Here is a 25,391-nt window from a genome sequence, read left to right on the forward strand (position 1 = left end):
GTATTATTTATTGCATGGCCAGATTTTGGGTATTAATGAATTCGTCTCAAAGTTTGCATTTTTTATTGAAATAAATTGATCCTTTAATATCTCTTCAGCAATTATGGGTTTAGATGTAGTTACATAGTACTCTAGTTCTAACAAGATTAGTGGTGAGAAAATCCCATTCTGAAGATTAGTGTGATGTATTGAGCTGAACTTTAGGATTTTACTCTGGTGTTTTCATTGTGGAAGTTTATTAAAAGAAAACACTTTGTCTTCAATTACTTGTTAGATGACACGTATCTGAAAAAGCTTAGATGAATAGCCTTGTTTTTTTTTCTTTTTCTTCTGAAATTAGAAACTGCAAATGCTAGAAATGCTTTAAATGCTCATCTGTGGCACACATTGTAGCTGGGACAGACTGATAGAGACCAAACTGCAAGGTCTATAAGTTCTCTTTACTTCCATTGCAAAGGTAGGTAGATCTTCATCAGCCCCAGTTTCAGCAAGGATCATGCAGTGTGCACACCCTTTATGCCACAGCTGGGGGGGGGGGGGGGGGGGGGCAGTGGAGACTGATATAACTTGTTTTCACCTTGGGCACTAAGTGGCATATAGGAACAGGTTGAAACACTGCAAACCGGCTTTGTCAGTCGGCAGCTGATGCTATGTAGTTCTGTTAGAATTGCACCTCTGTAAAAGATTCACAAGCAATGGAAGAAAAGCTGGGAGTCTTCCAAGGTGAGGACAAATGTGAGTTAGCTTTGTGTTTTGTGGACTGCTTCAATTTGAGGAATTTGTAGATAGCTGAATATACTACCAGCTAATGCAAAGTTCAGATCACTTATTTGGATGTTGAGAAGAAAGAAAACAAACAAAAAGCAGGTAAAGGACTCCCTTTCCTCCTCTCCCTTCCTTAGGGTCAGGTTCAGTCAAACACCATTTCTGTCCCCTTCCTACTTTCTGCACCCCCTGATTTGGCTGTTTGTCTGTGGGTCATGGTCCCTCAGCTGTGCCCTCTTTGGGCTCCTCCTTCTGAGCATGTGTCCAATGGTGTCCGCAGTGATGCCTCCTACAGCATCTCCTAGGATGCAGCCCTGACAATTTCCACTCTTTTAAGTACACGTGAGCTGGGGTGCAGTGGGGGGTGCCTTGGCTGCCTGCAGACCTTACCCTACGTGACAACTGGTGTTGGTGCTGCTGAGCCTAAGACACAAGCTGGTAGATATGTAGAAAGTTTGTGCAGCACAAGTTTCCTTAGCTTTCTTGGTATGTGCCGAATCCTGTTAATGCGTATCTTGAAATGCACAGAAACACACTGATTTCCTGTGTCCTGAACAGCAGGAGCAGTGTGCTTTTTTGGAGGTTTAATCAATAACTATGCTGTGCTGCAGTCGCATACAGATGGTATGGTCACCTGGGTAGAGTTCTGGGTCAGCTGTGTGTTGTATGCATTTGTGCACAGAATGCCCAAAATCAGTGCTGTATTTTAGAAAGCACATCTCATGTCCTTTCGCCTCATGAACCACCCTATGGCAGGCCAGAGAGGATCCGAGTGCTTGCATTTTCCTGCCTACTAAGCAAAGGATTACAAATTAGGAGAAGGCTTAAAAACATGTGGCTCAAAAGAAAATTACCTTTACTGCCATGGTCTTCTTGCTCTCACCCTTTCACCGGCATACTGGGTACATTTCCAAGTTTTCTGTGCATAGGATATATATTTTTTGTTCAACACCTGAGAAAGCTTTCGCTACAAAAGAAGGATGGATTAATCCTTGTGCCTGGAAATCCTGAGCTTTCTGCCTCACTTACGGACCTTTCTGCTCCCAGTGTCACCATAAGCCAGTGACACATTCCTTGACAAAACTTTAATACCTCCAGTGTGTCCCATGCCCAGTGTTTAGGTGTGTCTGAAGAAAATTTCTGCCTCTCTGATCCAACTTTGTGCTCCCTGTGAAGGAAGCACAGCTCTGCATCTCCTGCTGATGTGCACTGGATGCATAGGGCAGCACCAGGAGCACGGAATTTCCTTTGTTGCACCACGGACTGTAGTTCATTTCAGCAAGAAAATGCCTTGGATATCTGTCCTGGATGTGTTTGGGGAAAAAAAAAAATAAATTCCTCTCACCTGTAAGGTGTGTTCTTTTGTATGAATGGCAGTAGCTGTTCAAGTCACCTGCTGCTCCTAAGTCTTCAATTTCTATTTTTAACCTGGCAAATCCTAACTAGGTTAGGTTGACTTGCCAGGTACAGAGGTGAGCACTGTAGGTACTGCTGTCTGCACAGAGCTGCTCTCTGCAGTGTTTCAGTTTTTGAACAAAAATAAAATTAGACCAGAAAGGTACAGCTTCAGATTCCAGAAAGTAAAGGGCTGCTGGGTTGAACTTTGCTTTTTTTTTTTTCAGGGTGTAGTTTGATCTCTACATGTAGAAGTTGTCAGATGAACTGTGTGCCCCCTAATGTATGGTATTTAATATATTTTAATTTCAAATTCTCATTTTCTTGAGGTCGTTCTTTTATTTAGGTATACATGCAGCTTGTTGTTCTCTTTGTCTTTTGTTTTCTTATGGATTTGCTTGCTGTCTATTTTTCTATCCCCAGTCTTTTGCACTCCATGGAATATCTCAGCTGCTGAGTGCACACAGGGCAATATCCTCAATGAACTATGCAAGCTCACTAGGGGATCATTTACTTTTTATTCCCAGAGATATATCGCACAACCTGAGGTGAACAGAATAGGAAATAAGTTGGCTTTCACATAGAGCTGGTGGTTGCTGGCTTGGCTGTTAAGTCAAGTGCTGCGTCCAAATGCTTTTCTTCTGATATTTAATGTACAATCAGAAGTTCCCCTCCATCTTCTCAAGTGAAATAGGGCATCACTTGTGTCACTTTCTTCTTGTAATTTCCCACCACCCTCAGCTGGGTATCTCACAGCGCTTTGGCCAGCCTTTCCTCAGGTGCACCCCTGATAGGTGGGCTCGGTGGCCTGCAAGAGCTTTCCCACTGCAAGGAATCTGTTTTGTGGGGAAGTTTGCCAACCTACAAATGCTTGTTTCAATGCTGGAATGCAATCACTTGGTGCTGTCTGTATGACCAGGTCTTTCAGAACATATTACAAGGAGTCCATCCTCACAGGCTGCAGTGGAGAGGTTGGGCTGCTGCTGTGCCACTGCTGTGTGGGGGAAACTCAAACCCTGTGCTCTGTGGGTTCTGGTCACCCACAAGAGCAAAGAGCAGTGTATGCATCGGGTGGTGTCTTTTTTATGCCTTTACTAGGCGTTGCCTCGTGGTGGGACCCTATAGGGATGCAGACTGCACCTGGCTCATGAGCACTGGTGCCTTTGGACAGCCCTGGCTGGAGGGAGGGTGAGGGCTGGACTGGACTGTTTTCTGAGGAAATTGACACTTTTTGGGTGAAGTGCTGTTGGAAGAGCTGTGATCTAGGAGTGCTGAGCTAAAATGGGAGCACTGAGCTCAAATGTTTTGTTCCATTTCAGTCTGAAAGGCCAGCCAGAGGAGAGGGCAGTTCCCAGCTCCACTGGTGAGTAGGGGCAGAGAAGAAAGGTCCCTTCTTCCACAGCTCCAAATAAAACTGGGATCAGAAGGGCAAAACTGGCTTCTTCTGTAGCTCTCAGCAACAAAGGGCTTTGGCTTTGCTCTGGTCCAGCTTGCTTTCACATTTGCATGGAGAAGGGCAAAAAAGTTTTAATTTGCTGTCAGACTGTAGAGACAAGCTTGCAACAATCCTATTTTGACAGAAAATGTGTGGTGGTGTTGGGAGGAAAGCTTTTATAAAACTATAAAATCTCATGCCTGAAAAACGAGGCTTGGAAAACCAAACTGCAATCTGGCATGTGTGACTGCATGGAGGTAGCTGTAACTCATTAAGAAAAGAATTAGTGTGTAGGGTTATTAGCTGATACTAAAACAGCTCTGATAATTGGACACGTTCCTGTTGTTGTATTTGCCTGGTAACTCAGATGAATGAATTCTGGTGTTATCAAAGACCTGACACAAAATTTACACTGTAAATTGCCACGAGGGATAAACAGTCCTCCAACCTGCTCCCTTTTGTCAGCAGTTGGTGCTGGTGACAAAAGAATATCAAGAAATAATGCAGCCATTTGCCTGGTGACATCAGGCTTCTTTCTGTTTCTTGAAGCTCCTTCTAATGACTGCAGTTTTGGTGGCATTGAACATGGCTCCCGGGGTCAAAGCAATTGGGAGCAGTGGATTCGTACTGGGGGAGGAAATGATGGTGGAGCTGGAGCCCCCTCCTGTCACCCCATCGTATGGTAGGTGCTGTGCTGGCAGGCAGGAGGGATGGCTTTCTTAAAGAGAGCAACTCCCAGAGATAATTGGAAAAATACTGAGAGGTAAAGACAAGGATCCTGGCCTGTCTTCAGCTAGATACTTTTTCAGAGCCCTGCTTCACAACAGCTGTGGTTATAACACAGTTTTGCAGATCTAACACTTGCAAGATGTGGAAAATAAAATTCAGGATGAATTTTAAGAACGTAATAGAAATAACTAGTGTGACAGATGTAGATTTAGGGTAGTCTGCACATTCGGAGGGATTTGTTTTTAATGTGAAGCATGTACCTTCACACTCCAGAACATGTGCTCCAGTTCACCGACAGATTCGCCTTGCGCAGTCCCGCTGGAACATTGGCACTCATGCCGTCTATAAACAGACAGTCCAGGTTTGTGTCTGTCAGAGCTGCACTCCATTTTATTTACCGCACAGTCTTTTGGGGTGGGAAGGAGGGGAATTAATCAGAAGAAGCATGCGGTTCTCCCTCCCTCCTGCTCTTTATTTATTTATTTTTGTACTTGAAAGCTTTCTGAGCTCTTTATTATTCCCAGAGTTCATTTTTCTTCTTCTTTTTCACTTGCTTTTCTTTTTTTTTTTTCTTTTTTTTCTTTTTTTTTTTTTTCTGAAAGCAGCTGATCTCAGCAGGTGAGGGACAGGACATGAAGCAGTTCAGAAGGCCACGGGGATGAGGAACCCTTGGGATTCCCCTGGCTGTTAGGCTGGAGTGAGCAGAGTGGGGGGGATCCCAGGGTGTGGGGCACCAAGCCATCTCCTCACCCAGCCATCTGCTAACTGTGCTGGCACTCTGCTGGGCTGATTGCTGATGGGAAAAGGCATATGATGTGGACTTGTAGGATGGTGGGGGGAAACTTGCCTTCATGTGCATCCGAGTGAGGTGTGTGTATTTGCAACTGACTGCCTTCTGTTTGGCAGATATTGTGAGGGCAGAAATCACAGTGTATATGATGTGATGGGATCATTAGTCTGCACTAGTTCATAAGTAAGAAAAAAGCCCTACCTACAAGAATCCCTTACAGAAAGAATCTTGAAATAGTTTGGCTTGGAAGGGACCTTAAAGCCCATCCAACCTCAACCACCTGCCATGCACAGGGCTGTTGCCCACCACATCAGGCTGTCCAGGGCCCCATCCAGCCTGGCCCTGAATGCCTCCAGGGATGGGGCACTCACAGCTTCTCTGGGCAGCTGTTCCAGGGCCTCACTGCTCTTTGAGTAAAGAACGCCCTCCTAACATCTAACCTCGTCTCCTTAACATCTTCCATCTTTTAGTTAAAAACCATTAAGGCAGAAGTCTGGTCCTTCAGTCTATGTGAGCAATGTAACTGCTTGGCCAAACCAGCTTCCCAAAAAAGTGCACCTCACAACCTCTCCCAGGGTGGGTGAGCTACCATGCACAGCTCGTCGCTACCAGCACACAATAACGTGCTGCACGGCACAAGCTCGCTCCCAGAACGGGCAAGGAGCTACCTGCAGAAAGCTTTCAATAACCCTTTGCACAAGGGGCAGCTCAGAGCCCGTCAGCACCAGGCGCTGAGCTGGGGAAGGGAAGCCCTGCCCCGGCTGGCTGCCGGATCGCTCCATGAAGGCGCGGCGCGGGCAGTGCCGGCAGCGGGCGCCGAGCGGCGGTGTTGTCCCGCGGCCGGGCCGCCGTCACCGGGGCTGTGACACCTCCACAGCGCTGCCATTGCCGCACCGCGCCGCTCCACGGAGGCTTCCGACAGAGCCCAACCCCGGTGTGTGAGGTAAGCTCAGGCGAGGAGCTGTGGACAGAAAAATGTAGGAGGTGTATAATGTTCTCTCACCCTACAGGGAAAAAAAATACATATATAGCAATTAACATATGGAACAACAAATTATATCTGCAATGCAATTACAGCATCCATCACCTATGGTTATTGATTCAACTGAGTTCTGTTCCATACATAAGAAGGGCAGGAAATGGCAGTGGGTGTTATCCATCCCCACGTGAGGGCAAGTGCTCTTAGAGCTGCCCCTGGCTGCGCTGCTTCCCCAAGTGATGGCGCAGAGCAGAGGAGGATGCAAGCAGTATCTTCCCCTCGTGCAGAGCCTGTGACATGGGTTGGGACAAGCCCCCATATCCAACTAATGGCCCAGGCTGCTCACTGCTGATATTGCTGCTGAAACTCTGTCTCAGCAGTGTTGTTCTTTTGAAGAGCTTACCCCATGCAAGGATGTCTGCAGCTCGTTGAGTCTCACCCAGGTCTGCTTTCCCTCCATGTGCAGTGCCTGGCACAGAGATGGGCAGTGACTCTTCACCTGAGAATTTCAAACATAACTACCCAACCAAAAAGCCCGGCTCCATCCCTTGGCAGCTCAGTTCAGTGAGTCACTGCTAAAAGTGGATAACTCCCTTCACATCTTAACCCATCTGGACCTGACTCCCAGCTCTGCCATCACATCTTTCCCCACTACTGGGCTGACACACCCATGGCTGCCTGGTGCTACCTTCCCTCGAGGTCTCCTGTGCTGCAAAGCAATCTGTGCTACACTGCAGAGAAGTTACTGCCTGAAGCTTCAGCCATAAGTTTGTGGTTTGTTTTTTGTTTTATTTTTTTCCCCAGAGAAACAACATTGGTGCTGTTGGCACTCCACATCCTACTGCAAAGCCCTGCTGCGAAGATGACAAGCTTCAACCTGGGGCAAATCCATGGGAACGCAGCTGTGGGGCAGAGCCTTGTGCTTTCACGCTGCAAAAGCAGCATTTGCCAGAAGAGCAAGGAGCCTTCACCTTGGCTCCAACCCACAGGCTTTCTTCAGAATATTCCTTTCACATGGAAATTCTTGCCAAGTGAAGATTGCTGGCGCTGACTGGCATGTCAGCCGTGGCAAAAGACACTGGGGTTTTGTGTACCAGTTGGGTGTACATGACACGTAGAAAAGGAGAGAGCTTCGTTTTGTGTCGGCTGCTGCAATCAGTCGGCAGCACGCAGGGAGCCTTTGTGGAAGCGATGGCGGAGGGGATGTGTGTCAGAAAAGAAAGCTAGATTTATTAGCATTAATTCCAAATAATCAGTTTTCTGCTGAAGGCACAACCACTAATCTCAAATTTCTCTGCCTCGGAGTAGCTACTTGAGTCCCTCGCCTGCTCCACGCAAAGCCTTGGCCAAGAAAGAGCACCTGCATTACCTCCGCTGCACGTAATTTATTGAGCCAGTCTGACCACAATACCTTTTTTGTTTACCATCACCAGCAAGACAGAAGTCCTTCTCAGAGTGACGCCTCACATGTTGGCTTTCGGTTAGTGCTACCACTGCCACAGGCATCTCCAGAAATATGTTCCAGCAGAAGACCCATGCAGAAGAGTGGGAGGGCTTTTGATGTGCTTCTCTGGTACCCTCAGGGAAAGCTTAGACCTCAGACCTTACAGCCAGGCACCAAACAGTTGGAGCCTGTGCTATAAGCACAAGGAAATACCTGCCTTATGTGTCTTCAGCACATCACAGAAGGCCTGAATCTTTTCTTGAAAACTCCAACTTATGTATCAAGGGAAGAAATGCAATCTATGCTGGCCCCTGTGCCTGGCCACAGCACACCTGGATGTGTGGAAGTGCTGCAGCATAATTACAGGGAAGCTAAGGGGGACCACTTCCTTCCAGACCTCCTCAGAGGATCTGGGGTCTGGTATGGATGGCTGAGCTTTGCTCTCTGTGGATTCCTCTGTTCTATCGTGCAGTCCCTTCCATCGGCTTCTCAAATGTGAGCTGGTGCAGCAGAGGCCTCTCCTCATCTTACCCGAAAGGCTTTTTGAGAACTTCATTTTTCTGAGTAATTTTCAAATTTTCAAAATTTGTTCATAAGCAATTTATAAAAGTCTGATTTTGTGTATGTTTTGCCTTTAGATTGATTCTTATCTCTCCTTGAGATGTCTATTTTATTTTAAACTTGTACTGAACCGAAAATAAATTCAGCCTTTAAAAAGAAAAAAAAAGGTATATATTTTAGAGTTTCCTTTCCTTCCTTCTTGAATGAAAAATGTTCTCATTTAAATTCTCTGGATGTCTGGAAACTGATAGAGAATGCAACCTGAGCTATTGAATTTGGTTGCACTTTAAATGTTTGTCAGCATCAGTTTTGGGTCTTTGCTACAGGCTCTGTAGTCTCCATGGGCACTGGGTAACAAGAGAACTCACTGCACCTGAAACCTTGGTGATAAGAAAAGGCAAACGCTGTAGGCACAGCTCTTCTCCTCTATTCCCCAAACTCTTTCTTATAGCTTTCTGCTGTCCTCACTAGCAGGTTGACGGCCTAATCCTATTCTCTGTCATTTGTGTTTCCCTTCCTCTCTGTTGCTCACCTTGTTGCAAGGATGCTAATATCTCTTTTGCTACTTCTCACTGTTCATTGGGAGGTATTTGGGCCTCCTCCAGCTGTTTTTTTTTTTTTTTTTAATTGGAACAAGTTTGCCTGAGGGTAAAAAGAAAGACAGGGAGAAAGAAGGAGCAAGTGGGGAGAAAGGCGTAGCTTGGAAGGGCATAGTACAGCTGGGAGGGAAAAAGTTTCCTTGCAAACAAGGGCAGAGCAAATGAGGAGGGAAAATGGAAAGGAGCTAAAGACAGGTGAAAGAAGTTTAAGAAACACTGATTAGTTAATGCTTGTGAAGTGCAAAGTTACATGTATATGCTAACTGTATGGGAACTGCTGAGCCATGGCCTGAACCTCTGATTGATCACCTGAGGCGAGCCATGAGTCAGCCAGAGGAGCACAGGTGAAGGCAATTCTCCTGTGCTGCTGGAAGGGGTGGAACCTGGCTGCACCCCTCCTAGACCTATTTAAGAGCTGGCTACCAGTGGGGAAGGATTTTATTTGGAGATCTGCTCTGTTGGAGTTTTGTAGGTGAGCACAGGATAGGGGCAAGTCTTCTCTTTCTCTTCTAAGAGATTTTTTCTCTTTTGTTATCATAGTCTACTTTGCCTAACTCTTTTGTTTATTTTGTGATTATAGCATCCTAATATTCTTTGATTATACACTAATTATTATTCTGTAGAATGTTTTGGTTTATGCAATCATGTCTTTTTAATCACAGCTGATATCAATAGCAGTGAATGATGGGGTTATAATATAAAAAATAAGCAGCAGTTCAGTTCACATTCTTTTTTTTTTTCTTCTCACAGAAGAGGACGTGGTTTTCTGCATACTTACTTTGAGTTCATCAGAAGCTGCCCCATTTGAACAGAAGGTCAAACAGCGGATGGAGCCCGCCTGTCCCCAGCATGCCCTCTGCAATGGTGGAAAGAAGGCTGAAACAGTGAGTGAGGCCCCTTGTGAAGGGCGCCAGGGTTATTTCTGCACTGTTTTGTAGTAGAGAACGATGACTGAGGGCATAGGTGAAAATTACAGAGTAGGGGATGTTTGTGGGTTGAACTTTCCAACACCCTTGTCTCATGATACATGTCTCGCTTCAAGTGGTATGAAATCTTGTCCTACATGGCTTGCATGAATTGAATCTGGACTGGGAGAAGAGAAACTTATGGTGGCAATGTTTCTGCAGAGCCCTTGTGTCAATGGTTTGCGGGCTGGTTCTGCCCAGTTCTGTGACTAGCAGGGTGGAGGGGTTTGTGAATCCACGCCTCTGGAGAAAAGGAAACAGGGGATCCCAAATAATTAAAAACAGAGGCAACGATCTGAGGAGAAACAAACTAATTTACTAAGTAAGATATCAGAATGCAAGATAACACACTATAATACAGTATAATTAGAATTGAAGCTAATAAATCAGATATAATGAGAGAGAGAGTATCTGAAGGCCTTACATTAATGCTGAGGTGAGACTGTGGTGGGGTCAAGGAGCAAGAAGGAGAGCCAAAAAGGGGAAAAAGAGGAGGTCCTGTGACCTTGCCGGGGGTTTATATCTCCTCTCTGAATGAAAAGTCCTCTGAGGCATGTAGTTCTTCTTCTGGGACAGGTGCCTGGAAATGGAATTAATGCACTACGTGATGTTATGATGTGGAATACCAATAACCAAAAATGATTAAACCATGACACCTTGTAACTACTAGTGCAGACTGAACTGACCCCTTTGTGTTTCATCTGTGTTCATCAATCTTTTGAGTGTGTGGTGGGTCTGGTTATCAGAACGGCTGTAGTGGCTGCAGTCATGGCTAGGGAAAAGCACTGACACTAGAAAGAGCCTGTGTGGTCGTTTCAGAGGTAGAAGGTCTGACTAGAACTTCCCTGTAGCAAGGAGTTGAAATAAAACTTCAAGGGATAGCTTAGTGAGCTGATGACTGCATTTGTTGGAGTGCTGAATGTGTTTCTTGCTAAGCTGGTCTTCATTGTCATGGTGAAGCTCTTCCCTTGGGGAAGAGGTCTGATGATGAGCAGATGTAGTAACTTTGTTCTTCCCCTATCTGCAGGGGAGAAAAATGGTATCTGAACAGTGGCTAGTGACACTGAGCTGAGGTACTCTGAAATTACTAAAAATTACAGGCAGAAAACTTGGTTTTGAAGTCTTACTCAATTCTAATGTATTCTAAACTCAGAATTCTGTGTTTAAAATTGTCTTTAGAATTGCCTGAGTTTGAGACATTGGGGAGATGCCTACCTGGGAGTAATGAAGGTAAAGGCTGCTGTGGGACTTCTTAATTCAATAAAGCTCTGCATTCATTAGCTAGTGAATGCTTAGTTTTCTGCTATTGTCACAATATTGCTGGGCATGAGGCGTTCTTGGCTATGTGATTTGTTTGGAAATAAATATAGCCCCTTTTTATGCTTGTGCATTTATACGGCTGCTGACCTTTCTAAAACCTTAATGTCTCTTGTGTATGATCTATGAGAAGTGCATTTCTAGTATCTTGGCTCTCTCTCTATGCTCTCATCCTTTAGTTTCTCTACTCCATTTGTAACTTTAAATTATTAGTGGTATTGCTCAAGATCAAAACAATCTGTGTTTTAAATAGGAAAAGAACTGGGAAGCACTTCATTGTGCAAAAGAAAGGTGAGAGAAGTCAGAGATGAATTTTGCACTCTAACAGAATAGTTAGAATCTTTCATTTACTAGTCTAGTCTCCATCTACTTCTTTTCTGCTTAAAACTGTGAAAACAGTGACTGAAGTGCATGTATTTTTTTTACAGTAGATGGAATATAGCTTTTTGTATACATGAGTGAAATCCCCTTCAGGGTTATATGTTGCCCGTAAGAACATTGAGGCTGATCATCTTAGCTAGGTTCTGGGCTTTGTTTTTACTGATATATTATGGCAAGGCGAATATAGCAGCGTAAAGTAGAAATTGGGATAAGGGTGGCATACAAATGGTAATAGGAAAACTGTCTTCTGTTTGTAGCAAATAGATTTAAACAAACCATTTATACAGTCTTGGAAATCGTGGTGTCTTTCCCTGCCCCTAAAGAAAATTTACATCTGTGAGGAAAAATCCTAAATGTGTCAAAGTGAAGCAATGAACCGTGGATAACATCGTTTTCAGATGTGCAGTGCTGACGGAGTGTGTTGAGCTTTCATCTCTTCTGGGGGAAAATATGGATGATTGACACTATTTCCAGGGAGGAGAGATGGAGAATGAAATATTCCTCTTTGGAAAAATCAGATGTGGGACTCCCAAATGCAGCAAGCCTTCTGCTGGGGATAGGAACTTTTCCCACAGCCTTTGTGCATCTTTGTGTTCATGGGCAAAGAAGGGTGTGTGAGGAGTCAAACCAAAAGCACAGGATAGCCTTCCATGTCTGGAAGGGTTACAATGCTGCAATTCCTGGTCAGAAAACGAGGAGTGAGGAGCGGCTGAGGGAAGTGGGATTAGTTAGTCTGGAGAAGAGGAGGTTGAAGGAGACCTTACTGTTCTCTACAACTGCCTGAAAGGATGTGATGAAGTGGAGGTTGGCTGCTTCTCACACGTAACTAACGATAGGATGAGAGGTAGTGGCCTCAAGTTGTTCTGGGGATGTTCAGGTTGGATGTTAGGAAAAGTTTCTTCTGAGAAGGGGTAGTAGGCAGTGGCACAGGCTGCACAGGTAAGTGGTGGAGTCACCATGCCTGAAGAAGTTTAAGAACTCTGTGGATGTAACACTCTGGGACACGGTTAGTGGGCATGGTGGTGTTTGGACTAGATGGTCTTAGAAGTCTTTTCCTACCTTAATGATTCTATAATTCACTGATATCTTTTTAATCTGCCTGGTTGCCTAACAGAGTTGACCCCTCAGTTCTGAGTCTGTCAAATAAACATCAGCTGAACTTTGTGTTTTTATCTTCTTTGGCTGTAAAATATAATTACTGAGTGTCCAGTGGCTTAGGCTTCTTGGACACTGATGCAATGGAAACAGTAACTGATAGTTTGGTCTCAATGAGGTAGCAATATGGTGAAATGCCAACACCTGTATTATTTTTGTTATATACTGATACAGGGTGTGGTGGGTTTAGTAGTTGTGTTTTGAGTGTTTTGTTCCATGAGAGAGAATTTACATGATCCTAGTTGTTATTGATGGCTGTTAGAGGTCAGTAGGTCAGCGCTTGTAGTTTCTTTGGCTGATATCTGAGCCCAAAGCAGAAGAGAATCCACTAACTGAAAATCGCTATTATTGTATTTGAAAGACTGTTTTCTTCTGCCCTTCTGCCCCTGTAGCCAAGTCAATATAGGGCAATTAAGAAGCTGAGCAGAAAAGGCTACTGGGAAAAAGGGGGGATATTGGGAAATCTACACCAATACCTGAACAAGTACATTAATGGGAAATGGAGTACAGGAGCTTAACCTAAGCAATCTATCAGATAAACCTTTGGGATGGGCTCACTGGTGTCACAAGTTACCTGCCCTACATAATTTGACCTATATAGTAAAAACCAAGCTAACTTAATTATGCACACTTGTGTATATATGATGTGGAGAAAGCTGTATTTATATGGTCTTTTTGTTTTGTGTTTTTTTTTTTCCTCCCCAGTAAGTTCTATTTATGAGAGAAAACCTGGAGTGTTTCTGTTAGTATTATTTTGGAAAAGACCTTGCATTTCTTTGAGGAACAACTTAAATGAAAAATTGAGAATTTATGTGTACTGTTACAGAAAAGAGGCTAATTTATGGTCAGATTTAAGGAAGGTGCAATATGCTTCAAAACAAAGTTTCATTCTCTTTGCTTACTGTACCTTTTCGTTTCGCCTCCTACCTCTTACCTGCAAAGCTGATTGGCCTTAGAGCGTGGGGTGGCTTCCAGCAGGACGTTGCTGCTGAGTCCCAAGGCAGCCATGCTGAGATCCTTCAGGCTGCTGGAACTGAAGTCTGGGTGACTCCTGACCTTGAGCAGCTCTTTCAAACCTCTCCTAAGGAGGACCTAGATGTTCTAAGGCAATGGGCTTACAAAGGTAGATGTCAGCTGTGCATGTGAAACTGTGTATCTCATTCACTCCAACCATCCTCCCACTGTTCTTTATGAAAGCTAAATACTGAGGTAACAGCAAAACCTGTAGGATTTCAATTTTGGAGATGGTTTGGATACTATGCTCGAGAACAATACTTTTTGACTTCTGTTCTTCCTGTTGTTTCCTAAGAAATTATTTTCCAACTCAAAGTGTTCATTTATAGATAGAAAGACGCCCTGATTCATTTTTAAAATAGAAATGAATGTACTTAGATTGTGCTTTTGAAAGGATGTGCTCCAACAATTTTACTGTCTGCTTTAATTGTATGCAGCAATTTTTAGGAAACACTTATTTTAAAAAAAACTTTTTTTTGTTTGTTTTTACTTTTAGCCATTTTTATGGCAAGATACTTAAAAATAAGGGGAAGAGTAAAAGAAAACAGAAGGGCCAAATCTATGGATTTTTTTTTTTTTTGACAGTTTCACCACTGGCTTTGTTGGAACTGGTGTTTTACCTGAGCATTTCTTCTCAAGTGTAAGGATTCTTTCTCCAAGTACCTTCTTGCTGTAATCACAGAATCATAGAATCTCTCAGGTTGGTGAAGACCTTAAAGATCATAAAGTCCAACTGCAACCTAACCATACTATCTGAACTCTAACAACCCTCTGCTAAATCATGTCCCTGAGCACCACATCCAGATGGTTTTTAAACACATCCAGGGGTAGTGACTCAACTGCCTTCCTGGGGAACCTATTCCAGTGCTTAACAACCCTTCTGTAAAGAAGTGTTTCCTGATATCCAACCTAAACTTACCCTGGTGCAACTTGAGGCCATTTCCCTTTGTCCTGTCACCAGTGAGAAGGTAAGCACCTTTCAGATGTTGGAAGAGAGCAATAAAAAACCCTCAGCCTCCTTTCCCTCAGACTAAACAGTCCCAGTTCCTTCAGTCAATCCTCTGAGGAATGAAGGAAACAGAATTATTCTGTTTTTAGTGGCAGTATAACAATTTCAGGACAAAAAGAAGTGCAGAGTTACTACAGACAGCTGGTGTTGTTTTTGTTTTTTTTTTTTCCCCCTCAATATTTCATTCTCAGAATGCATTTTTTTAAATTAAAAAATACTGAAACCTGAATCAGGCTTCTTTTTAGAGTCTGCCAGTGATCCATGGAGCTGGTCTTTTCTCTGTCTGAACTGCCAACAAACTCTGTCAGCTCAGACATGCATTTTAACTAATTTCAAGTGATCTGTGTGTTCTGCCTGAACTCATTCTACTTCCTCCAGATAGGACGGCAGAAAAGTTAATAACTCAGCACAATCTGCCTAGTGCAGAATAAATAAAATAGCATCAGGAGAGGGTGTTTGCCAACAACTGCTGCTCATGAAGCATTTAGTGGATTACTTGGATTCATTCTTTTAGCTTAACTTTTTGCAGAGGATTTCATGTACTTGTTCTAAATCCAGCAACAGCAGGACCTGTGAGTTGGCCTCTAATGGAGTTTGAAAGCACTGTTTGGAGGCCTTAGGCCTCTTCTAAAAATGTGTTACAAGTGTTAGGGCAGTTTGATTTTTATGCTAGTAATTATTTTTTTTTAATTGAAAGTATGTATTTAGTTATGTTGGTATAGTTCTTAATACATGTTCATTAGATAATTGTCAGAATGGTGCTAGAAAGACATCCATCTAGTCCTGGAGCCATCTCCGTCAAGGTCATGTGCACTTTGTCCCATTGTGACAACAAATTTTGCTGTATTTACTTATCAAAGCTTTATTTATACGAATTGTCCCATAACTGCAAAAAGCCCAATAGCTCTAGTCTCTTGGGTAGGCTCAATGGATGCTCAGTCAAGATCCTTCCGTGGCTGAGACCTGCCTTTTAAGTAAGACATGAATCCAAAGGATGATCAGATATGCATGAAATTCAAGCAAGGTACAAAATACCTCAAACATCTGAACCTTATTCTTAAATACTTTTTGAAAGAAGGAAATGATCAAGGTCTAAGCCATCCCAAAAGCTGAGCGTGGGTCACTACTGATGAGTTAATTGTGAAAATCAGGATGAGAACTTACAGATAATGAAGCAGGAAGCAGGTTCCTGGCACCTGCAAATCCAGCAAGGAGACAAATGTCTGGGCAAATGTCAGGAAATTAGGAAGTATTTTAACAGCTCATGGATTTGAGTGCTCAGCTGATCATCAGTGATTTGTATGATTTACTATGCTTTTTTACTTCCAGTCCATCGCTGTTGCATGCAACTCTCTCCTAAGCCATTCCTAATATGCCATCTTGTATGCTTGACAAACTTTTTTCTTGCGGCCATATTGCATAAACAGCTCCTGCATAATTTGCTGTATGCCGTTATCTTTAGACATGAGCCATGCAGTGCAGCACAAAATAAAAATGTTAACTCACCCTCGCTTTCATAATGAAACAACTTTTTGATCTTCCTGGTGTTTAACATCTTTTCTATATAATAGGTTTCTTTAATGTGAAAGCTACGTTCTTCTGGAGCAGAGCAATGAGGGAGAAGGGATCTTGGGAGTAAGACAAAGAACCCTCAAACCTGTGTGTATCAAATAATAAAACAAGTTAATAAATTGGTGAAAGATGCACGTTTTTCAGTTGAAGTCTGATTTTTATTGTTCACTGCTTAAGTCACTGAAGCATCGTCGAGTGATGTGAGATGATGAAAGCCAAGTCAGTGTGGACCTAATCATAAAATTGTAATGTTATTAATGGCTGTGGGATGTTGTTAGTGTTCTGCAGAATGTGAAAAATAGGCAGAATGTCTTTGGATGTGAATGATAGTTCCCTGAGTTTTGATGTTATTCGCTTAAATTTGGTAGTTTTTGTATGGTACCTATCAGTCTTTCTCGGCTGTGCAGGGAATGAATCTTTGAGCTTTGTATTTGGAGAGTAATAATAGAATTACCAGCAATTCCTATTCAGCAGTTGCATAGAAAGCCCCAGGCAAACCAGGAATTAAATAGAAATACCAGTAACTTAAAAAAGAAAAAAGAAAAAAAAAAAAAAAAAGGACCACATGCATGAAATAACAATCTCTAAAGCCATATGTTCAGAGCATAAGAATAAGAAAGAAGGTTGCCTAGTGAGGAGAGAAAAATACAAATAATAATAATAAAATCAGACTCTTCCACAGATCAGATCAGAGGTGAAAGCTGAAGAGGGATCTCATTATTCTCTCTTCTAAAAGAAGAGAAAATTGAGGGACAGCAGCCTTGATCTTCTTGAGAAGAAGATTGAAGTGAAAGACAAGGTTGGTTGTTCTCACTTCAGGAGGGTCTGAAAGCTGAAATAGCAAAATCAATTTACTATCGTTACTGTAACAATTAAACTGACGTGATGAAAAGATGGAGGAGGAGGAGGATGGCTCAGATAATCCACCCCCATAAAATATCTGTGCGTGCAGGTGGCAAGTGTTAGAACTGCCAAGGGTAGAGCTGCCATGACTGTCTTGTCTCTAACGTGACAGGCAGCTGCCTCCTCCCTGCTCTCCATCCTCTCCCTGGCTCCCTGCAGTAGCGACTGTGCTGGTGTCTACGAATGCATGCTGCACTCAGCCTGGCAGCACCTCCTCTTGTGGCAAATTGTGTTTTCTCTTAACCCCCCCCCCAGTTCTGTTTTTTTGGGTGTCCCTCAAACCGGAGTGTTTTTGCTGGTTTTGTCTGCCATACTGCTCGTGTTTGTACAATATAATAAGACATCTGCTGCCCACCAGCACTCGTCTGCGCCTCGGTGGAGCGCTGCAGTTGACTGCTATCCTATTTATATTAATTGAACATGCCGTATTCTGCATACGCCACTGATTACCCTCATTTATTTCGTCTCCTAAAGACCCAAGGATTTCTGCTGCTCGCCCTTACAGCATTGTTTTACTCATTTGGCTCCAATTAGCCTCAGCTAATGAAAATACATTATACTGAACCTCTTGTTAGCCGCTGCTGTTTCCAATGACATAATTTGTGAGTTTTGAGCCATTTCAAGTGGAGACATAAGGAATTACGTTACGTTAGTTTCTTCAGTGGGGTGGAGAAATATTAATTGTAGGCACTTGGGCTCTTTCCTTTAAAGAATACCGGTGATTTTTACTTACCTAATAAATGTTGACATAATCAGGGAGCTATCAGCACCATATGTTGGCCTTTTGTGAGATGCAGATTGCCCTGCCCGGCTGAGTAAGGAAACACTGCAGTGTTAGTGCTGTGTCTTGGTATATTTTTAAAGCATCACTCAGCACAGGCATAGTGCCTGTGAGAAAGAGCTGAAACCTGTTTTTAAAAACAGGTGGCTGTTTCCCCAGTCATTCAGGTGAGGTTATCCTTAATGATAAACAGATGCCAAAACCAGAATGTGCAACTGTGCTCAGCTACAGTGCTGTTAGCAGAGCTCTGCCCTGGGGGCTCCTGTAGTGGGGTGAGAGGAGCTGGGTGTAGCAGCTGTCTGCTTGCTGCGGGTGGGATCTCCTTCCTGCCTTCCCTTTATGGGTTCAAATATTGGGCTCTACTGATTCTGCCATACTTAATGAGTTCTGAGCTTCAAACCTGAAGGAGAGGTACGCTTCTACCCTTCAAAGGGAAGGTGTGTCTCTCTTGCTCCAAAGCACCAAGGAATTAAATAAAGAGTTAATTTGGGAAAATGTATCAAGCTGTGAAATTGACTTCATAGATGTGACATGTGCTGCCAAAAGGCAGTGCTTTGGTGTATCTGGCCGAAGCTAGGTTTTGGTGAAGCACGCTTCAGCCCTGAAGGCTATGTGCAATCTGCCTGGCTTCTTCGATAGCTGCAACATCAATGGGGAAGTTTTACAAGGTCTCCCTCTGTTTTTTTTTTTTTTATCTTCTTTGGAGGATGTTCTTTGGTTTGGACTTCTCTGACTTTTCTGAGGGTACTTTATGGTTCTGCTTTTGATAGAAAGCACAAATGGCCTAAGGGGATCTGAGAGGTAAGGCTGTCCTGCCTCAGGGGTGTTTTTCCACTGTCAGTCCTCAAAGCGTGGAGAAAAGGAGGTTGTCCAGGGCATAAGTAGCTGTTAAAAAGGAAGGGTGGATTTCAGTGGGGGGGACGTATGGGGAGGAATTATAAACTGTGGCATGATTTAAGCAACTGCCTGGTAGTGTTACACATAGGCGTCTTTGTTTGAGGCAGCAGTTGGCTGTCTGACAAGGACTGGGTGGATCAATTCTTCTCCATTAACCATTCCACTTTGTTCAGCACTGGTGCCGTGCTGGGCAGGCCTCTACCGCCACAGAGAAAGATCAGTTTCTCCCAACCTGAGGTCTCCTGTTTCCCCCATTAAGCGCAATCAATCAGCCCACCCTGGCTCTACGTGACCAAGGAAGCTGTGCAGGATGGCAGTGGTCTGGCAGGCTGAGCACCAGGCTGTGTGGCAGCACAATACTCCTGCCCTGTATGGACTGCAGCTAGCACAAGTGTGTGAGATATGGCTATCGAATGGGCAGGACAGGCAATCAGCAGGACCAGGTGCTTGGTTTGGCTCTTGTCACTATCTTTTGTCTTTGGATTTTTTTTGTATCTTTCTGAATTTTTTGGAATAGGATTGATGGGTGGAGAAGGCTGATGTGTTGCTCTCAATCCTTTAAATTTTCTGTGAGTGCTCATAAAAAAGTAAGATGGATCCTTCTCATATATTCTGTTCCTGGATTTGTACCAGCAAAGCGAAGAATGGTTTAGGAAGCTGTTCCCTTTATGTACTCTGAAAGATATTTACTTCATTAGTTAATACTCTTTATGGTGGCTGACATGGGAAGAAGATGAGCTGGCTGAGGAAATTTTCTGTGCAAGCCTGTTCCTTCCCTACCAAGTAGCTTAGCCAATTCTTGTATTAACCACTGGCATTTCTCTCACATGCATCAGAAACCCAGGGAAATGCAAGTCTGTAGTGTCCCTGAAGGTAACAAAACAACATTTTTCAGAGGATGGAAGACTAGTTAGGGAACAGTCCTAACTTCAATCCCTCATGTGGCTTATGTTCTTTTTCAGAAAGAACTTTGAAAGAGAATTAAGTGATTCAAACATTGAACATTTCTCCTTAAATAAGCTTCAGAAGGAAGAGACCTAGACAAAAAAAAAAACTTCATAAAAATCACAAAATAACATACAGAACTAAAATATTGAGTATGACAGTATGTGTTTTAATTAAGCTTTCCATCAGTTGTAGTTATGTCCTGCACCTTATCTAGCTTATTATGGAGCTTGCATTTTGTTCAGCCAATTTCTTACTCAGTGAAGACTTGGACTTGTAATCTGCACAGCCCTTCAGCTGCTGCCTTGCCGCAGAGGAGCTTTGCTAAGAAGGCTGTTCCACTGCTCAGCATATTTTGTCCTCAGCCACTACCTCCACCTATAGCTGCTGAGCATGGCAGGGCCCACACGTTGACTGTGAAGAGCTGCCTGGTGCAATTCCTCCTGCCTCCTCCAGCACGATTAATAGAATGGCCCTACCTGTGATGGCACATAGCGGCCCTGGCCTTGTGTTCTTCCATCAGAGCTCCCTGGTTCTACTGTGTGTATGCTTAGGGGAAGGTGCTGAGTGTGTTCCAGCATGCAGATGTCTGTTTTCTCTGGTGCTGGTCCTGCAGCACTTTGCTCTAATGGATGCACTTGTGTTTTCCCGAGAGTTAAAGGAAGGAGTTAAGCTAATAATCTGTCCAGAGTGGCAAGATGGGCTTTAGGGATAACACTACATTTTGTTCTGTCTTGTGGATCTGTGTCTCCTTGTAGAGGTACTGTCAGCCGGGCCTGAGGGTGGTGACCCAGGGCTGCGGTGCAGGTTGGAGATGCAGACTGGGGTTAAAGACAGGGTGAGTGAGGGGAGACGGTCCTCACTGCCTTGCATGTGGCTCTGGCAAACCACGGCATGGTGGAGAGCTCTTGGGACAAGTCTGGCTTCAAGACTATCCTGTGCAGGTGATCTTTTGCTTTTCTGAGATTAAAAAGCAATAAATGACTAGAACCGTGAGAAAGAGGGAAGGGAGAAGGTGATCGAGGAAGTTTTGCATGTGGAGGGGGTCGGGAGCCAGAAGGGCTTATGCTGGCAACACAATTCTGAGCATATAGAGCAAGAAAACCTACTTGAAAAATGACTTTTCAAATGAGAAGTGTTCTTTAAATAAGAAAGCTGTAGGTGGCTGCTCTTCTCCGTTAGGATGTGACACAGTTGTCATCTTGCAAACACTATCTGTAATGTTCAGAGTTCCACAGCTCAATTTTTGTTTTTCTTTCTTTTTAAGAAGGAAGATAGAGTGCAGTAGGAAAAATAGAAATTATTTGGCAACATTCGACTAATATGTACCTTTTAAATAAATCCACCATGACACAGAGTGAGAGCTGAGTGGGGAGGTTGGTAGGAGGACAGCCTTATTGATCATATTATGAATAGTGTTGTGCTAATGTTGCAGAGGCAATATCCGAAGAGTTATAGTATTTGGCTTGATGTGAAAGACGTGTGTTTGTGTGTGTGTATGTCAATTCATGTTTTGGTGAGTTCTTCTTGCCATGTTTTGATGTGAACGTTAAAACATTATGGCCAGGTTAAATCCAAACTGACTGTAGTGCTTTGCTGAGAGGTAGATCCAGCCTTATTAAATTCCACCACTTCTAGTGTTTTAGGTGTTATTTGATTGCCTTTATTGACCATGGAAGGGCATGATAAACAATTGTACTACATCTGCCTGAATATGATGGCTGAAGAAGCAGGTTTAAAGTTGACATGAATAAAAGACACAGCCAGCTGTGAAAGCTGTAGCTGACATCTGTCCAGGAGCCTGCGGTTTGATGACAGCATGTCCATGCATCTAGGCCATGACCTGATGTCTGTGCAATAGTGCCACACAGCAGTTGGTAATTCTGAGTGCAAATCTAAGACTGTATTCTCTCTTCTCCTTATTAAGGATGATGGCAATATCATTTCCATGTTAATTACCCAAACTCACAGCCAGTGTATCTGGAGGGAAATCTAGGAGTATTGTGGAGTTTACTTGCTAAAATATGGCCTTAATGGCCTTCATTTGAAAGAGGATTGAATAATTTCACTAAATTTTAGTGCAAATGTCCTGGGTTTGCCTCCCCAGTTAGGTGGTTTTACACCCCTTCCCCTATTTTTAATTGAGGCTCACTCTGAGCGTACTTTACATTTGGTGTAGGAAGAAAAACTTTTGACGAGTTTATTTTTTCAGAGCTCTAGTGTCACTGTTCTTACTGGATTGATAATCTTAATGGGATATGCTTGGAATGGTTCCAAATCCTAATTTTGGAAATTGAATTGTTTTAGTGATTAAACAAAGTAACTGAGGGCATCACCCTATTAAATAAGATATTTCATGCATGTGATTAATTGTAATCTCAATATAAATCCTTTTGATTTAGAGATTAATGTTGATTCTTTGCTTTGAATTTACTGTCCATTTGTTTTGTTAATTAAAATTAAAGGTAGAAGACAGATAGCTGAGGAACCTCTTCAGGATGTTGATGTTCACTTTGTTAAATAGAACATTTTTCATTAGGAGTCTCAGAACTAATAGGCTTGGTATAACCATATTAACCCTCAGACAATAGAGGATAGATTGTATGGGTTTTCTATTGCTGGCTAAGCTTTACATGCTTCAGATTGCTTAAAAAATATTAGTATCTGATATTCTGTCTTGAATGCAGTCTTTTTCAAAATTAAAAGATAGCATTTGAAAAATAGCTTCTTCTTTTAAGGATCAAAATTTCTCCATCATAGAAGAGCATGTATTTTAAATTATATCATGTTCTAAAGTCAAGATAAAGTAGTGTGTGGGGATAAAAGCAGCATCTCCTCCTCAGCACTTCCATTCATGTGGGGCATCTACCACCTGGTCCTGGTCCACCTGGATGCAGTATCATATCAAGTTTTATAAATGTTTATCTTTTCATTACTCGGCTGTTAACCTAAATCCACTGGAGTGTGTTAATGTACTCTGCGTGTGTTATCTCTGAGCTTGGGTATAAAAGCCAGGAACAGTACAGGGTGATATTAGTGGAATATGTGTGTTTCCACTCAACGTCAGGCAAAACGTTGCCTCAGTGTATACGCAATGCTTCATAATATACAAAGAAACCATAGAAAAGATTTGTCTTGGTCATGTGGGGAAAGTATAGAATAGGTCGTTTAACATTATAAGCTTTTTAGTGCAAGGACATTGTGGGCTTTTTGTGGAAACACATATTACTGATAAAGGCACAAAGCTGCTTTGTATTAATGACGTGTGTCATGATACAACGTGATGATCTTAATTCATCTTAATAAGAATGCAAATTATTGTGACAGCACAGCATTATTGGAAGTCACTTGAGATCAAATAATGATGAGCAATTCCCATATGTCACCAGCCTCATGCCTAATAGTGGCTTACAGCCGTAACATCTCATGCTTGATTTCTAAGTATTGAGACAGATTGATAGAGGTGCAAGACTGGAGAGAACCTGGAGGAAAAAAAAAAAAAACAACAAAAAAAAGTAGTCCACAAAAGAGCAATCAAGTGTACTGAAACAATCCTTGATGGATGTTTGATCTGACTTTTTAGCTTTCTCTTGTTTTGATGGTGTTCCATCCCGGCATCCGCTTTGTCTATCTTGTGTTGTAGTAGAAAGCTGTTCTGCACTCAAATACGTAGACCGTGTGTCCTGAAAAGTCTTTTGCATGAGGCAACTCCTTAGGAGCTGTTCAGAAATGATGCAGTGTTATGTTTGTCATGAACTGTTGTACATTCAGAATTGTGAAGATGCTATCCCATAGTAGAAATGTGAAAGATGGCCACAACAGGCTTCTCTAAGACTGATTTGTATGCTGAAATCCACAGCAAAACCTTCCCTAGTTCCAGAGTGATGGAAAGGTGGCAGGAAGATGGGGGCTGAGGTCTGTTGAGTGTTGTTGTCAACCATGCTGATGTTATGCCACAGCCCCTTAGTGGCCTAGGGGCCTCAGTCCATTGTGGCTCACAGCAAGGCTTTATTTGTACCTTCCTGGGTGAAAAAGAATAAATGGCACAGGTTCTTCAGAAGGAGAGCCTTTTATAATTCTTTATCAAGTACAGAAGAAAGACTAATATTCAGTGTAAAATAAGTTTTAATGCATTTTCAAAATAATGAATTAAAGTTAGCATGTTTTGATGAAATATTTTATCAAAAAAGATGGACAATTACAATATGTGTAAAGAGTCTAGCCACCACTTTGATAATCAGAGTTTAAAATTTATTAAATTGTGAATGGTTAGAAATTCTGTTCCACTGCACGTCTGGCATTACTCATGCAGTAAATATTGTTAAGCATGCTTAAAGCATAAACTCAGTCCTGTATTTTCTATCTACTGTCATGAAAGTATATTTCCCTTATGAAAACTGAAGCTAAAGTTAAGCTTAAGTAAACTTAAACTAAAGTTTCCAACACCAAGTACAGGCAAAACCCTCTGTCATTTCCATTTTGCAAAGAGTGTAACGTCTGTTGAAAACTTAAGGAGTATTTTCAGAAATCCTTACAGGATATTCTCTGGGCATGCAGTGCATAAACACAGCAACAGGTAAACTGTTCAGTGAGGCTCACGATTCAAAGCAACTTCTTGCTGTCTTGAACCATGCTTTCTCACGTGTCCCCTGTGACCGTAACTTTCTTAAAGAACTGTTGCTGGTTGTAGTTTACCTTCCAGCTCTATTTAAAACTTTCTTCTTTGTTTTCCAGATGTGCACTATACTGTGTGTTTATGAGGCAAGCAGGGCTTGGGCCCCAGTTCTGAGCACAGTCAGGAGATTGTCTGGTGTCCTTTTCAGTTGTGCAAACACAGCTGGATGGGAGATGGCAGTTAAGCATTTCCTCTCTGTGATTTGGGTTCCCAGAGAAGTCAAAGATAATGATAGGGGAATGCTGTCCTAATTTAGGTTTTATTGGAGCAAACCTACCACTTCCTCACCACTACAGAGATGTGTGCTCTTACAGGTCCGAGCAGTATGAAATTTCCTAATTATCCTGTGTCGGTGGAGAACTTCCCGTGGAGATCAAGTAGATGCTGAGAACCTAGAGAATTACCTATTTATCCTTTTATATGCTTTGTATAAGAGCAGAGAGGGAGGAAAGACTGGAAATGAGGCTTTTATCCTATTGTCACAATTAATTTAGGAATGCAAAGTCATCCACCTTATGAATGGTTGGGACAAATGAGTCAGTCATTCTTTGTCTAAATGATGTGCCTCCATGACAAACAGGAGTCTGCCTGTGGAAACTGGACACTTTTGATCACATCTCATCCACAAGTTTTGATAAAGTGATGGTGGTTCCTGGGCAGTTGACTGTTCTCATGCAAGCAGGAGGTGCTCTTTCCTTATCAAAAGTAGCTGCTGTGCACAACCCCCTGGGCTCTTCCTGTCCTCCTTTGTTTTGTAAAGATTCTCTCACCTGCTCTGGAGATTGCTGCCTGCAATTTTTAATGTATTTGAGGAGAATTTTGTCCAAGTCTGATGGATTGAGTAAAATTTGGCCAGCCCAGCCATTGTTCTGTTGTGGTGTGTGCTCTTCCTTCCATTTGTTACCCCTAGAGTCTGAAGGTGCTGCTTTCACTTTTGGGGAAATCTTTGGCACAAGGGAGCTTCGTCTTTTTCTCTTCGGGAAGAAGCTGTTGCTTTCCTTTGTTACTACTTGTAAGCTGATGAAGTGGTTCTTGCTGTGTTTTGTCCTTCTCTAGTTATCTTTGTATCTTGTCTTTAAT

General features: G+C 42.8%; 1 long non-coding RNA gene across 2 annotated transcripts in view; it reads left to right on the forward strand.

Moving 5' to 3' along the window:
- The first annotated feature begins 9,127 nt into the window (after positions 1-9,127).
- Positions 9,128-25,391, forward strand: part of LOC125699144 (uncharacterized) — a 96,441-nt gene continuing 80,177 nt past the window's right edge. For both annotated transcript variants that reach the window (XR_007379442.1, XR_007379450.1), the window contains exons 1-2: positions 9,128-9,169; positions 9,448-9,581. This is a non-coding gene — a long non-coding RNA (uncharacterized LOC125699144). The remainder of the gene's footprint in view (positions 9,170-9,447; positions 9,582-25,391) is intronic.

Source organism: Lagopus muta, chromosome 1 (assembly GCF_023343835.1).
Source record: "Lagopus muta isolate bLagMut1 chromosome 1, bLagMut1 primary, whole genome shotgun sequence".
Classification (NCBI taxonomy): domain Eukaryota; kingdom Metazoa; phylum Chordata; class Aves; order Galliformes; family Phasianidae; genus Lagopus; species Lagopus muta.